Source organism: Herpailurus yagouaroundi, unplaced genomic scaffold (assembly GCF_014898765.1).
Source record: "Herpailurus yagouaroundi ecotype Mexico unplaced genomic scaffold, PumYag 29, whole genome shotgun sequence".
Taxonomy (NCBI): domain Eukaryota; kingdom Metazoa; phylum Chordata; class Mammalia; order Carnivora; family Felidae; genus Herpailurus; species Herpailurus yagouaroundi.
This window is the reverse complement of record NW_024412377.1, coordinates 71,393,832-71,414,576: the sequence shown is the minus strand read 5'-3', so window position 1 is coordinate 71,414,576 and position 20,745 is coordinate 71,393,832. Positions and strand designations below refer to the sequence as shown.

The following is a 20,745-nucleotide window of genomic DNA, read 5'->3' as shown; positions in this document are numbered from 1 at the left end:
TTTTTTTTCCAAAAAAAAAAAAAAAAAGAAAAGAAAGAAAGAAAACAGCCACATATTTCTACAAATGACAATAAGGGGCATTGGCCAAGAATTCTCTTATGAAAAGTATGCAGTTTATATTTTGTAAATCCCAACAGAAGAATAATGGCTGGTTTCGGTTAATTTTTATCTATCTGAAGGATATAGAAACAAAGTCCTCCAAATTTTCTTCTTAAATAATATTTAAGTAAATACAACAGAATGAATTTCAGAAATTCCAGGGAAAGGCTATTGAATCTTACTTAGCTTTTCTGGCTACCAGGCCGATTCAATGATTCCTAATATAAAGTTCATTTGCCTATAAAATACACTTCCAGAGGATTCTCTCTTACCTCTATCCATCAATGAAAAGACTTGATCATCAATCATTTAATTTACATTCAGAAGAGTATATAATATATATGTGCATGTGTGTATACATTTTTGAATGTAATTCTTTTGTTATAACTACTTTTTAAAAAGTTTTTATTTATTTTTTTGAGGGGACGGAGGGGCAGACAGAGAGTGAGACACAGAACCGGAAGCAGGCTTCAGGCTCTGAGCTGTCAGCACAGAGCCCCACATGGGGCTCACCCGAACCCATGAACCACGAGATCGTGACCTGAGCTGAAGTCAAACATTTAACTGACTGAGCCACCCAGGCGCCCCTATAAATGTAATTCTTAAGAAATACATTTTCCCTTACCAATACTATCATTAAATGAGCAAACACATAATTGTTATAAATGCACTTAGTACAAATTTTAGCAGTCTTGACTCTGAAATATCATAATCACTAAAATCCAGGTTGCTCTGCTTGGACTAGTCATCGGTCTATTCCCTATGAAGGGGAAACACATTTCTGCTCCTAGGGAGAGTGGTGGAAAGCTAATGAAACCAGTGTGTAAGACTGAGAGAAACCATGGAGGGAAGCATTGCCCAATTTCTCCTTGCAGAAAGTTGCAAAAACATGGGGAAGGAAGAATCATTTCACCATTTGTTTCAGACTGTGGGTACCTTGCAGGCAACATCATGTCTGACAGCAAGAACAAGCAACACTCCCAAACCCAGTACTCAGCTTTATGTTATTCTAAAGTTATATCAAAATGAACGGCACATCTCTGGCATATTTCTCAATGCTCTACTGTTGATTATAGTTACAGTTCTGTCTGCATAAGCAACAAACCATGTAGCAAAATGGAGTAACAGTATTAACATTCCTGTTCTGCATAAAAAAAAAAAAAAACCACTTCTCTCAACTACCCAACTAAATAAAGGAATTCATTCTGCTATTCTGAGAAAAAGCAAGATTGAGAGTTGAGAAGAGAGTTTACTGTTTTTAAAAGTAATTCGTGGGGCCCCTGGGTGGCGCAGTCGGTTAAGCGTCCGACTTCAGCCAGGTCACGATCTCGCGGTCTGTGAGTTCGAGCCCCGCGTCGGGCTCTGGGCTAATGGCTCAGAGCCTGGAGCCTGTTTCCGATTCTGTGTCTCCCTCTCTCTCTGCCCCTCCCCCGTTCATGCTCTGTCTCTCTCTGTCCCAAAAATAAATAAACGTTTAAAAAAAAAAAAAAGTAATTCGTGGAATAAAGAGGCAAGAGCAATGCCAGGTGTTTGAAAGGGATGTCAGGTAAATGTGCTTGGAATCTGATGATCAGTTTTGTGCTTCTATGGGTCCTGAAAGTATCATGAGTTCTTTCCTGGTAATGACAGAATTGTATTAAAAAATAAAATTAGAGCACAAATTCCTTTTTGTGATCTTTTATTGAAAGGTAAATACGTAGTCCTCAGAAACAAAACACACTTAGGCCATTTAGCAAAATTTGGGGCTTTGGGGAAAATAATGGCAATTCAATGACATACCAAACTTTTAAAAAGGTGAATGAAAATATAAAGAGTAATAATAGTATAAGCAAGTCAGAGAATGTGATATAAACTCAGGGATGTACTAGTCAAACTAGTGGCTTCAGTTAAGATTGTGAAAAGAGTATTATAAAGAGAAAAAAGAAGAAAACAATATATATAACGTAACAATACAAATATGTAACATACTACATTACATATAACATGTGTAATGATTCTTGTTATAAATAACATATATATGTAATAGTGAATATATAAAAATATATTCATTTATTTCATCATTAGTAGGGGACTTGAATTTATTTTGTTTACTTACATTCAGGTTTTTTCCACTAGAAATGCATACAAAATTATAAAGAAAATATTTGAGGCAAGAAAGGTAAGAAATACGGATAGTAAAATAATGTCAGGGGTATACTCACCCTGAAGGGATTCATACGATTCAGTGCTGAAAAGCCTCTGCAAGTGGGTTAAGATTTTGGAATAAGCTTTCAAGGAGCCAAAGTAAAGAGGAACGTAGAATTATTTCTAAGATTCATAATATCAATGATTTTTTAAAAATCTAATGTTCAAAAGAACCTACAAAAAGACTAGATATGCCTGAGGCAGTTCTGGGTAAAGGCTAACGTTTCAAAAAAAAGTATCAAAATATTCTGCATCATTTAGAAAATGTCCTCTCATTTCTTTAAAAATTTTTTTTCAACGTTTTTTATTTATTTTTGGGACAGAGAGAGACAGAGCATGAACGGGGGAAGGGCAGAGAGAGAGGGAGACACAGAATCGGAAACAGGCTCCAGGCTCCGAGCCATCAGCCCAGAGCCCAACGCGGGGCTCGAACTCACGGACCGCGAGATCGTGACCTGGCTGAAGTCGGACGCTTAACCGACTGCGCCACCCAGGCGCCCCTGTCCTCTCATTTCTTAATACCACTATGGACTTAACCCATGAGAAACTGGCCATTCAAGAAATTTAAAAATTAAAACTATATTATACATGATTAATAACAGTATAATAATAAAATAGATTTAGTTACATCGGAATTTTGCTAAATTTTAATGTTTCATATACAAAATCAATCAGTTACAGATACTGGAAATATGTTTCAGATGCTCAGACTGTCATCATCATATGTGAGTGTGTGTATATGGGTGCATCCACTGTCCTAGTGTTGGGAATGGGGTTCAACATTCCCAAATCAAACAAAAACATTCCCAAATGAACAAAAAGATTTCTAAATCTTTTCTGTAAAATGGAAATTACGATATCTGCCTCCAAGGATTTTATAAAGGTTACATTTCATAATGTCTGCAAAGATGCTTTTAGTTATTCAACAAACATTTACTAACCCTTACTATGCCCCTAACGATATGGATACAAAGATGGATAAGCCAAGCCTCTTCCCAAAGGGGATTCACAATCTTGTCAACTTTAACATCCTCCACAGAAATAAGACAGGGTTATTTAGAATAGAAAAGAATTTCCTAACATACATTTCTCAGAAAACTAGCACTCTGGGGCTTTAATAGTTGGCATATGCAAGAAAGAAATGTATGGTTCAATAAGTTCATGCTAAATCAAATTTTTTCTTAATAAAAAAATTGACATAAAACACATAGGATAGCACCTGGTACACAGTAAGCAATTAAATGTTAATTAATATTATTTAGGCTCTAGCACAGAACTTGGCACATAAAAAAACACCTGTGGTAGGCTGAAAAATGGCCCCCAAAGATAACAATTCTTATTCCATGGAACCTATAAATGTAGGTTTTTTTACATTTATACATTTACATTTTTACATTTTTTTTACATTTAGGTTCTTTTTTTATGTTTAATTTTTAAATGTTTATTCATTTTTGACAGAGAGAGAGAGAGAGAGAGAGAGACAGCAAGAGTGAGGGAGGGGGAAAGAGAGAAAGGTAGACTTCAGGCTCTGAGCTGTCAGCACAGAGCCCCACGCGGGGCTTGAACCCACAAACCTGGAGATCATGACCAGAGCCGAAGTCGGAGGCTTAAGGGACTGAGCCATCCAGGCACCCCTAAATGTTTATTTATTTTTTTGGGGGGGAGGGGAGGGGACAGAGAGAGATGGGGGACAGAGGATCTGAAGCGGGATCTGTGCTGACAGTAGGGAGCCCCATGAGGGCCCCAACCCACAAACCGTGAGATCATGACCTGAGCTGAAGCCCCCTGTTTAACTGACTCAGACACCCAGGTGCCCCTATAAACGTAACCTTATATGGAAAAAAGGGTCTTTGCAGGGGGAGGTTCTCCCGGATTATCTGATGAGGCTCTTCAAACAATACCTAGTGTTCTTCTAAGAATGGCAGATGGAGAAGTGACACAGAGGGTGAGGACAGGTGGAGACAGCAGTGATTTGGCCACAAGCCAAGGAATGCTGGTAGCCACCAGAAGCTGAAAACAGGAAGAATGGATTCCTTCCTAGAGCCTTCAGGAAGGCTCTAGAGCCTTGACTTCGGCCCAACGAAACTGATTTTGGATGTCTGTCTTCCACAGTCATGAGAGAGATTAAATATTTGTGGGGTGTTTGTTGATTTGTCCTTTCTTTTGGAAATAACAGACACGTTTAACTGTGCCTGGTTAGAGATTTGTTTCCTTTTGGGAATTTTAAAAGGAAAGGAGGCAAATTTCTCTTCTACAAAAAGTAAACTGACTTGCCTTTCTGCTGTAGGTGGCTCCAGAAGTTAGTTTTGGGGGTATTGCTCTGTAATTGGTCAGGGTTGCCATAGGAAGAGTTTAAAGACAGAACAAGTCTGACTTGGCCCCTCAGCCCCCAGAGGTCAGGAAGCTGAGGGAGCAGCGTGCGCTGCCGGGTCGCCCCTGTGGCAACACCCTGTGACCCTCAGAGCAATGCGAGCGGTCCGCCGGGGAGAGCGCCCGAGCCGGCCTCGCTCGCTCCTCCCCCGGACGTCGAGGGTACAAAGTGGGAGCAGGAGAGGAAGCGACGCTGGCGGCGGGAGGCTGTGTGTCCCGAGGCGCGAGTGTGTGGGGGGCGAGCTCAGAAGCCGAGAGCGGCTGACGAGACGCTGCCAGCCGACTGTCAGGGCGGCGGACTCGACGCCCCGGAACGGCTTCCGGCGGAAAGGACTCTCCGTTAGGCCGGGATCCGATCCTACCGGAAGAGTTTTACCCGTTCTTGCTTGCTGGCTGTGGTGCTGAGGAAAAACTATGAATGGATGGAGTGTGCTTCTTTTTTTCTAGAAGATTCCATGAAGCTTCCCAGCAACTCTTTCATTTCCTCCTCGTTACTGTCTGGAACATCCAGTTTTCTAGTAGGTTCTTTGGGGGTATTGTAAACTTCCTCTTTCCAGAATGTGCCTCTCTGTTCTTGAGAACCCTCCTGCCCCACCCGCTCTCGGCGAGACGAGTTTCCCGGGCTTGTCTCTGGGGGGTTTGTCTGTGTTGTGTGAAGGAAGTGCCTCTGTACTCCCGGGTGGGTCTGCTTGCCGTCTTGCAAAACCATCCATCAGAGGTCAGGTTCCACCTCCGGTTTCCTGCTGCTGATTTCCCTCCGAGCCTGCTTCGTGGGCGCGGGGTTGGCCCTGGGCTTCCAGGCGGCGGTGGCCCACTCCCCACATGGGCCTTTAATTTCGGGACTGTTTTCCACCCTGAGTTTGGTTTCTTTTTAGAAACCTGCTATGACTGGGTGCTATTTTGGAAAGACTTCGACTGAAATTCAAGTTTCTGAATTCTTCCATTTTTGCATTTTCTAAGGAAATATCACTGAAACCACCAAAAATATTGCACGTGGGATGGCTGGTTTTTCTTGTTCAGGCCATTCTGCCAACGGGCTAACTTTTAGCTGGAAGGACGTGGTGAAGGGGAAGTAGAGCGCGCTGGAATGTCGACACCTATCTTTGTTCATGCTGGCAGCTGATGCCAGGAGAGGGCTCAGCCCAGGCCATTCAGTGGGTGACAGGGAAAGCCTGACTAGGAGGCCAGGTATTCTGGCATCTTTGTTTTTAAGCTACTAAATTTGTGATAATTTGTTATAGTACCAGTAGGAAATGAATCCAAAGCCTAATAAATGTTATTAAACTAACCATTATACATGTGGCACCAAGGAATGTGATTTATAAAGGTAACAAGCTAAGTGCAATTATGATGATGTTACTGGATAAGACAAAATTTTAATTTGTGAAAGGGACAAAAAAGGAAAACTTTAAAGAATGTAACCATATCTAAAGCCTGAATTAGAATAAATTCCAAAAAAGGTATGGCTTTTTTAGAATAAACAATCATTCCCCCCCCCAACATTTTATTACAGAAATTTGCAAACATACAAAAAGTTGAAAGAATTGTTCAGTGAAAACCCATTATCCACCATCTAAATTCTATAATTAACATTTTCTACATGTGCTTTATGTCACATGTATCCATCCATCTATTTCTCTATCCATCCAGGTATCTATCATCAATTTAACTTATTTTTTGGTGCATCTTAAAGTAACTGCAAACATTTCACTCCTAGCCACTTCAGCATATACATCATTAACTAGAGTTCAATGTTCTTTTTTTTTTAAAGTAAGATTTACCTACTGTGAAATGCATAAATCTTAAATGCAATCAGTTTTGACAAAAGCACACATCTGTCTACCTTGAACTGCTATCAAGATTATTTGTAGCACCCCACCAACTTCCCACATGCCCCCTTTTAGTCAGTCATTGCTCATATCCACCCAAAAAGGCAACTACAGTTGTAGATGTTTTGTTATTTTATTTAACCACAGCTTAGTTTTGATTGTTCTAAACCTTCATAAAAATAGAACATACAGTATGTACTCTTTTGTGTAAGGCCTTTTTTTTTTTTTTTACATAGCATAAAGGTTTGAGATTCATTTATGCTGTTTCATATTTCAGTAGTTCTTCCTGATTGTAACTTACAATTGACAAGAGGTATTCCATTATATTAATATACCAAGTTTCTTTATCCATTCTTCTCTGGAAAGGCATGTGAACTGTTTGCAGACTGGGGGCAACTGCGAATAATAGTGCTTCTAGGAACATTGCTGTATAATCTTTTTGTAGATATATGCTTTCATTTCTCATAGGTAAAAACCTAGGATTGGAATTGCTGCGTCATAGAGTATTAGCAGTATGTATTTAGTAGATGATTAGTTTTAGAAGAAACTGACAAATCTCCTTCCAAAGTTGTAATACCATTTTACATTGCCACAAACACTTTTGAGAGTTGTAGTTGCTTCCTGTCCTCACCTGTTGATGTTATCAGACATCTAGACATTCTGGTGAGTATGTAATGAAGACTAAACATTAAAAAACATAAATGTTCTATCATGATAATAATTAAATTTTTTATATCTGTTTTTTGAGTTTATTTATTTTAGCAATCTCTACATCCAGTGTGGGGCTTAAGCTCCCAACCCGAAGATCAAGAGTCAGATGCTCTTCCAACTGAGCCAGCCAGATGCCCCTACTTTTTTTATCTTTTAAGAAAATATTTACACAATGACAAACTATATTTGGAAATGGATCAATATTTTAAACTTTATCTTTGTATTTCCATAATTTTTTAATGCACACAACAGTAAAAGTACATATATATGATATGGATTTGCTCATTATACAGACAAAGCTTGGTATAGACTCTTTGTAATAGCTTTTTGGCCCAGATGCAACATTCCATCTGCTAGGTCTTTGGGACATCTTCATGGCTAATTCCATTTCTTTTATCATCTTTATCCCAAGCAGTGTAACTAACAGTAATCAGATAATTTTAGGAAAGAAGTCTTAGTCATCTCATATAGCCCTCAATGTTACCTTATATGTTGCTTTCCACATTATCTCTCGTAAGTTGAACTAGAAGTTAGAAACTAATTTAAAATCAGCTCCAAACTATGATCTCCTCTATAACCACCAAGCTTTTCATCATTTAAGGTTTATAACCTAAATCAGTATTTGGTGGAAGACATTATAGAATGTTGTGACTTACAAAGTAGGCTGCTTATTCTATTACCAAGAACATTGTAAAAAAATATATAGCCAGAAACTAGATTAGGACTTTGGCCTTCGTCAGCAAATAGTAAAAGTTGGATACCATGGATCTCTCAGAATTTTCTTCAATTACTGGGGATAAAAACAAATGATTTTCCTTTCTTTTACTATTTATAATTATTTAAGCAAAATGGCCAATTTTAAGAAACTTGCAGTCCACTGATTTTCATAGCTACATACAATATATATAAAATAAAAATCTTAACTGAAACATACAGAAAATTTCAAGTGAACATTAAGATGCTTAGTACTGCTGAAGAGATAAAGTCAATGTTTTTCTATAATCATATGTGAACACAGAAAAAGAAAAGATCAAAGAAAATTTAACCTGACAGTTTATCTTTTTCCACTCCATTGTAAATTTTATTTATGTCTTACATACAATGATTCACCTCTGATCTAGATGATTTGGGTAAAGCAACTAAACATCAGGTATTTAAAGAATTCTGTAAACATGGCTTCCAAATAGGATCAAGGAGAGAAATAGTCATGAATCTTTTAAAGTATTCGATTAAGGCTCGAGACATATAAAAGTTCGTAGTAAGCCATACTAAGATGTGCCAAGCACATATTTGAGGATTTCGGCTATATCTGAAAGAGCCTTCTGATACATAATATAAAGATAACTTGAAGATATTAATAACTTTAAGCATATTACTAAAAACCTTACATGATCAAAGTCTGGTATTCAGTGAGGGAAAAAGATACCTTTATTTCACAATTATGTAAAACTACAGTAAGAATTCTATGAACTACTGTATTATTTTTCATAATATCAATATTTAAAAATGGAAACCACTAAGAAATAATTGCAAAGTTATTAACTGTGTGGAAGCTTTTAAAAGTCATTTTATACTTCTACATTATTCAATTATCCCATATAACTTTCAAAACATTCAGTCTAATTCTTTTTAAAGTGAACTTTAAACACTGATTAGAATCAATGTCTATAAATCCCTGCAAGGAAAAATAAATGCATGTTTACTGCAAAAATTAATACAGAGCTGAAATCTTTAAGTTTGGAAATCTCTCTTAACAGATAGTACAACCAATATCAAACATTAATTATAAAGAGGCATTCAGAATTATTTGGGGGAGAAAGAAGTCTTAATGGGCATCGGGCTGTGTATTCATATATTAGTACAGGGCCATATTTGTTATTGAGCCTAACTTCTTTTTTTTTTTTTTTTAATGTTTGTTTATTTTTGAGAGAAAAAGAGAGAGAAAGAGGAGCTCAAGTGCAGGGGAGGAGTATAAAGAGAAAAGGGAGACACAGAAGCTGAATCAGGCTCCAGGCTCCGAGCTGTCAGCACAGAGCCCGACACAGAGCTCAAACTCACCAACTGTGAGATCATGACCTGAGCCGAAGTCAGCCAAAGTCGGATGCTTAACCAGACTGAGTCACCCTTATTGACCCCAGCTTATAACACCCATACCCAGTCACCCTGAGTCTGGTCTTCAGCCAAACACCTAGCCCCTCTATTCTTGGAATCTTAAATTTTATTGCCTTATCCAGGCCAGATAAAGATGAGCAGAAGCCATGAAGTCCTCGACAAACAAAAAACACCACGTGGTTTCTCTCTCACCTGTAATTGCATAACAATTAAAAAATCCACTAAACTGTACAATTTATAAAAGGAAGATCAAAGTTGTTTTCTTTTTTCCCCCCAGATTGTTTATGTTGTCCCCGTGGTGCTGATACACTAAGCATGCACTTGGTCTGCTTAACAATAATCTAGTAGAATGCCTGATCTTATAACGACTGCTACTTCACTGGGAACACTCTATCCCCCCATTTTATGGACTACAATGATTCTGCCACTTTTTTTTTGTTCAAATTTTGTTCACCACCTATTTCTTTCAATGTAGATTGAAAACTAAGAATGCCTTCTGGCACATATATTCTGCATTAACTGTCTGACTTGGTGCACTGAACACATTTATTACCTAGATGTTTTCTCAAAACACTATGCCTTTTAATATATTTAGATCTTACCAGAGCCATAGATATAGAGTCCAGCCACATTTTATATGGCTGAGTCTGTGTCTTAAACAAACATTTTAATATGAATGCTTTTAGATCAGACATGTGCTCTTTAGTTGTAACAGTCCCCACCATTCCCTAATGAATACATTTGATCTACTTTACTCGTGTACATTCTTTGTCTGGCTTTTATGGCCATTTAGGTTTGCAACTCCTGAAAATACCATGTATATTCATCCACATTGGTTTAAAACCCTTAATTCAGACCCAAGTTCTGGTCTCTTCTCAGACTGTCTGTTGCTCCTGACCCGTGGTTTTCCTTCTCCTCTGTTGTGACCACTGTATGAAGTATATAGCTCATCATCCTGACCTGACTTCTAGTTCTGACCTCATGCAGGGTCCATGTTTTACTCATCTGTGATGTGATGCTCAGGACAGGTTTGTTGAATGAAATGAGTGAAGGATTGGTGCTGACAAGTCATGCCCTTGTATATACTTAGAATTCTAAATAAAAGGACTAAATACATCACTTTTATTAAGAATATGTCAATAAGGGGCACCTAGGTGGCCCAGTTAGTTGAGTGTCCAACTCTTGATCTAGGCTCAGGTCACTATCTCCCAGTTTGTGGTATCGAGCCTGTGTTGGGGTCCCTTCTTGGGATTCTCTCTCTCCCTCTCTCTCTGCCCCTCCCCAGCATGCACAAGCTCTCTCTCTCTCAAAATAAATAAATACAAACTTTAAAAAAAGAGAATATATCAACAAAGTAGGACATTATTTTTAAGCAGAAGGACTAGATAATTTGTAGTTATGAGGAGAAATATCTATGAAAAATCTGGCTACCATAAAGGATAAAAAGCATGTAATAACAAAATGTAAAGGGATTTAAAAGGAGAAAAACTGTATATGGAAATCCATAAAGTTAAAAGTATAATAATAGGATAAGAACATGTACTAGAAACATGAAGTGGGCTCTGCTGAATTCCTAGTAGACTTTATCTTCTACACTAGATAAGCCAAAATGATTCAGAAGATGCTATAATATTCATTTTTAGGTAAGCAAAAGAAGGAACAAAAACTGTAATAAACTCTTAAAAAATGTGACGGCTACTGAAAATTATAAATTGCTATTAATTTCAAGGAGCTCATCTTACACTTCTTGATATTGGAAAGGAAATATTTACCTGAGGGAAGTAAATTCACTTTCCATGACAAGTTCTACTTCAGGACAAAGAAAATACCACAATTTGTCAATGTGAGAGTAAATATCACAGCAAGAAAATAAATATGGTTTACAAGGTATTATTTTCAAAGAAGGAAGATGAGGTAAACAACATAGTTCAAAAGTACTTTTTATTTAAAATATATACCCTTTAACATTTATTTGCTTACAGAATTAAGACGGTATGTTTACTAGAAGGATCTGGAACACATTTCTTTTTAGTGTAATTTGGAAATGTCAGTGCTTTCAAGAGGCAGAATGGCAGAGTGCTATGGAGCACAAATTCCGCAGTCTGAGAGCCAGGGACCAGACCAAATCTGGTCTGTTACTAAACCTCCCTGTGCTTTACTCTGCTTAACTGTGCAGTGGGGTAATAACATTCACTTCAAAAGGATTTTGTAAAGATTAAAATAATATATGTAAGTTGTTTAGAATTCTACCTTGCACATATTAAATGATACGTATCTTAGCTATTGTTACTTTATTTAAAATTTCCATTATCTCTAGATGTGATGCACCTCCTGATTTAATTAAGACATATCCGGTACTACCTATCCAGTATATTGCTGAGAAACCAGAAACCTCAATTTAATCAAGCTTCTAATTTACCTATCAATTCATAGGCAATATGGGGGACGGGCAAGTAGCAAAACATATTGTATGACACCATAAGAAGACAATCAGATAAATTCTACAATGTAAGAAATTTGTAGGACAAACAATTCATGATCTTCAACAAATAAATGACATGCAAATGCAGGAGGTGGGGGTATTATTCACCAAAAGAAACTAAAACATGTATCAACCCAATGCAACATGTAACCTAGTTTAGATCCTAATTTAAACAAATAAGCTGAAAAAAGACTTTAAAGAAATTAGTGTTGCTTGTTAGCTGTAATAATAGTATTGTATGTGTACACTTAAAAATCTCCATTCATCGGGGTGCCTCAGTTGGTTAAGTGTCTTGACTTCAGCTCAGGTCATGATCTCACAGTTCATGGATTCAAGCCCCACATGAGCTCTGTGCTGGAGCCTGCTTCAGATTCTGTGTCTCCCTCTCTCTCTGCCCCTCCCCTGTTCATGCTCTGTCTCTCTCTGTCTCAAAAATAAATACATGTAAAAAAAATTATTAAAAAAAAAGGTGGGGGCACCTGGGTGGCTCAGTCGGTTAAACATCTGTCTTTGGCTGAGGTCATGATCTTACGGTTTGTGGGTTCAAGTCCCACGTTGGGCTCTGTGCTGACACCTCGGAGCCTGGAGCCTGCTTCAGATTTTGTTACTCCCTCTCTCTGCCCCTCCCCTGCTCATGCTCTGTCGCTCTCTGTCTCTCAAAAATGAATAAATGTTAAAAAAAAATTAAAAAAATAAATAAAAATCTTCATTCATTAGAGATAACCGAAGAATTTACAAATGAGGGGAGTACCTGGGTGACTCAGTTGGTTTAAGCATCAACTTCGGCTCAGGTCATGATCTTGTCCTTCATGAGTTCGGCCCTAAGTCAGGGTCTATGCTGACAGCTCACAGCCTGGAGCTTGCTTCAGGTCCTGTGTCTCCCTCTCTCTCTGCCCCTCCCCTGCTCACACTCTATCTCTCTTTCTCTCTCTCTCTCAAAAATAAAATAAACATTAAAAAAAAGAATTTACAAATAAGTATTTGCTCAGGATTTAATTTAAAAGATTCCAGGAAAAAAAAAGTTAGAGGGAAATCAATTGATGAATAAGAACAGCAAAATGTTGGTAATTGTTTAATTTGGGTGATGAGTACAAAGAGTTCATTTTTTGATTCTACACTTATATATGTTTGAAACTTTCCATGATAAACTTTAAATTTTTAAAATTTATCATATGGTAGTTTAATGTGTTTACCCTAAAATCTCTTTATGCTATCCATATTTGTTCTTCTAATTATGCAACTTAACTAAATGTTATAATAAATTAAATGTGAAAGTGAAAAAGAGATAATTATTTTTATAAAACTACGTTGAATGCTTTGCATATATCTGATAAAAGTAACTCACTAAAAATGCTTTTGAATTAGGTGTGAGAGAATCTTAAAAGTTTAGGGGAAAGTCTAAAATTTAGAAGGTTTGTACTTATATTGCTTCTTAGTGCTAAGAAGTATCTTAGTGCACATTCCACTTTAATGTACTGAAAATTGGAGATCCCTGATGATGCAATTGGGGTTGGCAGAGGTGAGATGATATGAAACACCCATCAGAACGCTCTTGTACAAATAAAAGGTCTTAGTCCTTCAGCAGAACACTGGTGAATAAGTGGGCATTTATAGAATTTTAAATGATACAAACTACTTTAATATTTTATTTTACAATCCCTACCTCCCCCTTAACTCTTGAAATAAACAAATACTAATCCCCATAAGGGCAGAAAAGAAGAGTTTCTACTGAGTTACAAGTTGGTTTTGTTGTTCTTTAATAAATGTTTTGGACCCCCTTTTTAACTTAATGGAATCCATAGATTACTTCTGTTTTAAATCCTGTCCCAAATATTATCTCCACTATTTAAGTTAATTGATTGATTCATAATATCAGATTAAAGTGGTATAGATTGAGAAAATGATATGATGTTTATAGTTTTAGAATGAAGATCATAATATTACCACAACTATGGCCTCAATAAATCAGAAGTTGGGGTCTTTCTAAATTGCAAAAAGCTGTGTTTTGCATTTGACCAAAGATAAAATACACAGTAAAATGTATTGATATCAACTAGACTTAGAAAATGACAAGTTATTTATTTATATTCTGCTTACTTAACAAAAGAATTGGCAGTAGCTTAAAATGAAAGTAAATGTTCATTTTAGGTAGTTATAAGACAATGAGATGATGACTTTGCTCTAAAAGGAAAACAAATGCTTAGAATAAGCTTCCTTTCCAAAAGCCAAGTTATGTAAGATATTCAAAGTCACTATAATAAAGTACCAGAATTAAAATATCTTTTCCTGTCAAAAATTATCAGTCTTCATTTGTACAGTGGAATATCAGTACTAATTAATTTTGAGGTTTATTCATACACTTTGGGGACAATAATCACAGAAAGCTACCCCAAATCCTAGCTGTATGTTCTAATATGCTGAAAATAGAAAAAAAAAATTATCTCAGTAAAATATATTTTGCTATAGTTTTGATTTAATAATAGCCCCTATCTCAAAGCTGTTGGAAAACATGACAATGCCGCAAATCAGCACAAAATGAATACATAATTAGTGCCTAAAGCCCCATGCCAGAATTCCTCATCATCATAAATTTAAAATGACGTTGTTTGGTACTTTATTTAAAAATAATCAAAATGGTGAAGATATTACTTTACATCTTGGGGAACAAAATAGAAAACTTTATATTTTAGTTTCTCTAAACCAAACTTTCAAAATGATAAGAATTACATACTTAGGTATAATAAAATCTTGAATTATGAATAAGCATTTAGAAATCTGACACTGCCTTTTAAAACTGCAGTGGATATTATGACTGCTGTCTAGGAGCCACCCCAAACACAGCTGCCGCTATGAGTTTTGATCATTTGGAGCTTCTAGACTCACTCAAAAGGCAGTTTATTTATAAAAAGACAATGTGGACTTAGTTGTCAACTTTCATATCTGGCTGTGGGAAGGATATGGGGAAACAGATACACATGCGGCAGGAGCAAAAATTATCAACATCATTCTGGAATGTAGTCTGGTATTATTCATCCCTTCATTTTATATACTTAAGGACCGCCATACATGGCCTAGGGATATTCTGGATCCTAGTGATATAGGATGAACAAAACTAAGAAAACTTTCAGTGACTGTGTCCTATGACACAGAAATTCTATTACTGCAAACATAAATAGAATAGGTTAAATAAAATTATGGTATCCAGATGCACACATGTGATAGGATGATACATATTTTCCTTGACATGTCAAGATTTCAAGAAACAGTCACAAATAAGAATATGTCACAAATAAAGTCACAAAGCAGAATGAATAACATGGACCCTTCTATATTACGGCTTTTTAATATTTCTTCCATATTCTTTTTTTTTTTTAACATTTATTTATTTTTGAGACAGAGAGAAACAGAGCATGAACGGGGGAGGGTCAGAGAGAGGGAGACACAGAATCCGAAACAGGCTCCAGGCTCCGAGCTGTCAGCACAAAGCACGACGCGGGGCTCAAACTCACGGACCGCGTGATCATGACCTGAGCTGAAGTCAGCCGCCCAACTGACTGAGCCACCCAGGCGCCCCTCTTCCATATTCTTAAATTTGTTTAGATTTAATATCTTTCTTTCAAAACATTAATTACCAAAAGATTTGTAGGAATAAGGAGATAATTTCTGAGGTTTTGTGGGCATGAGATTTTTATCATGAAAGTTGACTATCAGACATTAAATATGTAAGAATATAAAGGTAGAGTGCAGATTTGGTAATGTAGGAGTGATTTGGTTTAGATATTTGGGGCAATAAAGCAACTATAAAATTTGTAACAATGTATCAGTAGATATGGAGCATTATATCACAGAACTTGGAATCAGAGGTCTAGGTTCACACATGGTTTTGTCTTGTGATGTATGACCAAGAACCAGATTATTTAACCTCTATGGTCCATGACCTTAACAATAAAATGGAGATAATGGCTTCACAGGATTATTGTGAAGATAAATGGTATAATACACGTACAGTGATTCATAATCATAAGCACTCAATTATTATTTCAGTTGTTAGCCATTATTAATACTTCTAAATCAGAAAATATGTATTTGTAAAATATTTTAAGGGTTTTTTTTTCTTTAGTATTTTCTTACTAAATTTAAATTAAATTACATCTTTAGGGGGCATCTGAGTGGCTCAGTTGGTTAAGTGTCCGACTTCAGCTCAGGTCATGGTCTCACAGTTCCTAAGTTTGAGCCCCACATTGGGCTCTGTGCTGACAGCTCAGAGCCTGGAGCCTGCTTCAGATTCTATCTCCCTCTCTCCCTGACCCTCCCCAACTTGTGCTCTGTCTCTGTCTCTCAAAAATAAACATTAATTTTTTTAAAAAAATTAAAAATATTTTAAAAAATTAAATCTTTAGTATTGTATTATTAAATATTAAAATTATTGGCATGAGAATGTTCCTCTTTCCAATACAGGAGGCTCATGTTTAATCAAATTTCACGACTAGGTGTTAAGCAGAAGAGATTTCTCATGCCATGGTTTTGATACAGTGCTGTGCCCAGAGATGGAACTTAGCATACAGAAATTTATGGACTCACATGCTCTACAATAAACTCCTATAAAAACATCTATGAAGCACTCTTTGTCATCATTTATGGCATGGAAATAGACAACTGGCCTATGATCTTTACCAATTTAAGCATATCTTAGATGGAACACAATGTTACCAATGATTTACATGTTTTGAAATATTTTCTCAGCAATACAATTTTAGGACTTTTTCTGTCTACACACTTAACTCCTACAGGAAATTACAGAATGCCCATCTAACTATCGACACTTGGAAAGTGAATTATGAATAGATGGCTGCAATAGACAGAATAAGCATCCAGGGCTTTAGAGACATATCCCAGAGGAATCTAGATCTCTCTCCTAAATATCCAGTAAGGAAATGGAGATTTATCAAAAAAGACAGGTAAGCTATCAACCACCCAAAAGCATTTTGCAAATGCCTTCAAAACCCAAAGTCTATTCAAGAGATCAGATATACAAATGAAAAACTTAGGAAAAAAAAAAATGTTTGACATAATGTAAGATAAACATATGTCTCAAAATAAAATTTAAATTTGTTTTAAAAAATTTTGTTTTGTACTAAACTATTAAAATTTCACATCAGAAATAAACTTTCAAAACAAAATGCTTTAAGATAACTTGTACAAAATATCAATGCCAATAGTATCTTTGCATTGTGAAATTAATGATTTTCATAATGGTGTGTCTTTAATGTAATAGAAGAAATTAGCATCATAAGTTTCATTATGAAAATTTCAACATGAAATTCTTTTCATGTTAAGAATTTACCAAGAGTTAGTTTCCCATAGTTCTAAAATGTAGTTTTAAGTGTCTCAAAAACACATTTTTTTAACGTCTTTCCCATTTAAAGTTCCCAAAGACTTACAAATTTTTAACTCCATCTCCCCAGGCTGTATAAATTCTCTTTTTGGAGGCTTTCTGATGCATGGATTTGATCTATATACAATTTAGCTAAAAATTAAATGCATAATCTTCAAAAACTCTAAATATTTTACAGTTGTGCTGTTGAAGATGAAAGAACTTGTATACAAATGTTTAAAAGTATATAAACCTTGCTATGTAAGATGGAAAACAAGAGGCTCAGTACTTTTTCTTAAATCTGTCCAAAGGGATTTTGTTAAAATAGTATGCTTAAACTTTCAGCAATCTCATTACAATAGATATTTCACTGGCAACAAAAAGGTTCCACTGTCAGAGTAATAGTCAATGATAATTTTACTGCTACTAAAAAATGGCATTATTAATTGGTACTTTAAAAATCTTTTGAAATTGGGGCACCTGACTGACTCAGTTGGTGGAGCATGTGACTCTTGATCTTGGGAGTGTGGGTTTGAGCCCAATGTTGTGTGTGGATTACTTAAAAAAATAAAATCTTAAAAAACTGAAATTATTACACATCTATTATCTTAGTTTATACTTGAAAACACTGTGTATGTGGTTTTATTTTCATTTGATAATTGCAAGGACTGAGTTGTAGGGATATTAAGTCCTGGGGGCAACAATATTATATGTTGTGATAGTAATAAGTTAGTAAAGGAATGAGACCAGGTTACTAGTTCCTATATCTAGGACCTCTCTGCTAGATAATGAAAGAATTAAGGCCAGTAACATTAGTGAGCATTCAATAGCTGGTAATTTGCCAAATATTTACCTATTTAATTCTGTGATATATTACTCCATTCTACCATTTTCCATTTTCCAAATTCAGAAATAGGAGCACAGCCTTACTGTTATATCCAGTAAGTGGCAGATTTATTTTTTTTTTTAATTTTTTTTTCAACGTTTTTTATTTATTTTTGGGACAGAGACAGAGCATGAACGGGGGAGGGGCAGAGAGAGAGGGAGACACAGAATCGGAAACAGGCTCCAGGCTCCAAGCCATAAGCCCAGAGCCCGACGCGGGGCTCGAACTCACGGACCGCGAGATCGTGACCTGGCTGAAGTCGGACGCCTAACCGACTGCGCCACCCAGGCGCCCCAGTAAGTGGCAGATTTAAACTGAGGTTGGCATGATTATGATTACAAAGTGTGTGCTTTTCTCTAAGAGAATAAACTTAAAGCTAGAAATAATTCAGAATCTATGATATGCACTCCTTCCCTACTAGTTATCTACACCGACACTTTCTTATATGAGAAAAGGGAGGGGAATGGAACTCAAAACACCAGGTAATCTGGGCCAGGTCTGTAGCTTCTTACTATTCCGATATTTCTACACCTCTTCTAAAACTGAATTCCTAGCCTAATGCTTTGAGATACTTCCACAAAAGTTGTCTCTGGAGACAAAAGTAAGCTAGGAGAAGGGCAGACTTTAGGAAGAAAAACACTCACTATATTTGATGATTATTTAGCTGAATATTGACAAGAGCCAAAAACATTGTTTGCAAGAATGTAGAGACTTTCCAAACAAAAAAGACAGACTTCGTTCAAATCAGTTGAAAAAACTGATTTGGGTCACAATGCATATAAACACAGAAAAAGCTCTGAACAGTATTGCAGGCCCATTTCACTTGACTTGACCAAGTATTTTCCCAAGTGTAAATTGTTCTGGGGAACAACTTCTGATATTTCAAACTTGACTGTAATAATAATCTACACTATGCTTTTTTTTTTCCTTTTTACAATAATTACTACATAGAGGAATATTTATTTAGTACATTATCCACTAGGTACAGACCTATAGTGCATTTTCTAAAGGTATAGACGAAGACTAGCTCCAGGGCAGATGAGGCAAAATGGCATAATCTCTGGATATTAAATCTGGCAGGGCCTTAAGGGTTTTATCATCCTTTCATTTACATATGAAGAAGCAAGAGCCTAGAGGGATTGAGGACCTGCTCCCACATCACTGGACCCTGGAAAGTGGCTGCACTGCCAATGAGTGGTGGCCTCTCCTCATCGGATTTGGCCATGGTGCCTTAGCAGGAAGACGTGTCAGAAGCTTTTTATCCAGCACTTCCCTGGCATTCTCTGCAGATCTGGTCCAGAGCCACCAGGCTAAGCAGGAGTAGCTACAGGCACTGAAAAATATTGCCTCAGGATGCTGTTGTTCTGCTTTTTTGCTATGCTGCTTTGTTCTCCAGAGGAACCATCACAAACATCATGGTCAGGTTGCAATTTTGAGCATGAAATGTTTGCAGTGGGAATATCAGGCAGGTGTCTGACATCTTAGATATTTGTTTCTAGACTAATATACCCACAATTTTCCCCCAACTACTATATTGACAGGCATTTATGACACTCGAGAGTATTTCTAAATTTTATAAGGATAATTTGCGGGGGGTGGGGGGTCAAGTGCTTTTCATCATATCTACATAGGGAGTGATTTTACACTCTACACAGGGGAAATAAATATATATACCTTGGAACTCAGGAGGATATCGTCAGTATATATGTACTACTATTTGCTAAGTATATATCTACATTTTACCTAAATATCACTATACCCAAATATGTGTATATAGAGACATTGCACAGCTAAAAAATATATTGACTGGTATTAGTAAATTCTACTTCATGCCATTTTTCAGTTAGATGGAAATTAAAGTTTTTCTTAGAATTAATTCAGTAACTATATTACTTAGGAAATTAATCTGGTTTGCATTATAAATGGCAGAGAGATATAGTGAGATCACATGGACATCCCTTTGGTGTTCACCCAATCCATTATTTGATATACTAAGCTCTCAGCCACCCATCTCTAATAAGAGTCTATGGAACACACAGCACTTTTTAGCCTATTTTTTTCACCAGACAGAATGTGTCACATGCCAGCAAATTCAATAATCTCTTACAGATTAGTACCTTAGCCACTCGACTCTCACTATTAGTTACACTTCTGAAAATCCTTTTCAGAAAACTACCTTCCCAAAGACTCATTCATCACGGAAAGCAACGAACTCTGACGTCTACATTTAAATCTCTAAATTCACCCATCACTCTCAAAGACACAGCCTTCTTTGGTTTTAATTTTTCTCGTTCCATCCTCGCCTTCACATCCTATGCCTTCCTTCTCAATGTAAGTCCACTTTCACCGCCACCCCCACACATATTAAACCAAGTCTGCACAACACCACCATCACCAAAAGTGGGGGTGGCAAAAGACCTTCTAAGTCCTCCCCAAGGCCCTGCCCACAGACCCAGTGCAAGGCAGGTTGAAAACTACAGACTTAAGTCTAGACATACTCAAAATAAGATGGTCTTTTATTATTATTATTATTATTATTATTATTATTAATTCCCTATTTTCTGTCAATCTCTTACTCGCGCTTTTGAATTGTACCACTGAGATCATTTATGTCTTTGGCAAAAGAAAAGAAAGGAAAGGAAAGGAAAGGAAAGGAAAGGAAAGGAAAGGAAAGGAAAGGAAAGGAAAGGAAAGGAAA

At 36.6% G+C, this 20,745-nt stretch overlaps 1 protein-coding gene and 1 long non-coding RNA gene across 2 annotated transcripts in view; one reads left to right on the top strand and one right to left on the bottom strand.

Moving 5' to 3' along the window:
• FBXL17 (F-box and leucine rich repeat protein 17) overlaps positions 1-20,745 on the bottom strand; it is a 504,442-nt gene that overhangs the window by 174,514 nt on the left and 309,183 nt on the right. The window lies entirely within an intron of this gene.
• The window catches only part of LOC121012207 (uncharacterized), a 25,172-nt gene continuing 8,485 nt past the window's right edge, over positions 4,059-20,745 (top strand). Inside the window, exon 1 of the long non-coding RNA XR_005782015.1 lies at positions 4,059-5,171. This is a non-coding gene — a long non-coding RNA (uncharacterized LOC121012207). The remainder of the gene's footprint in view (positions 5,172-20,745) is intronic.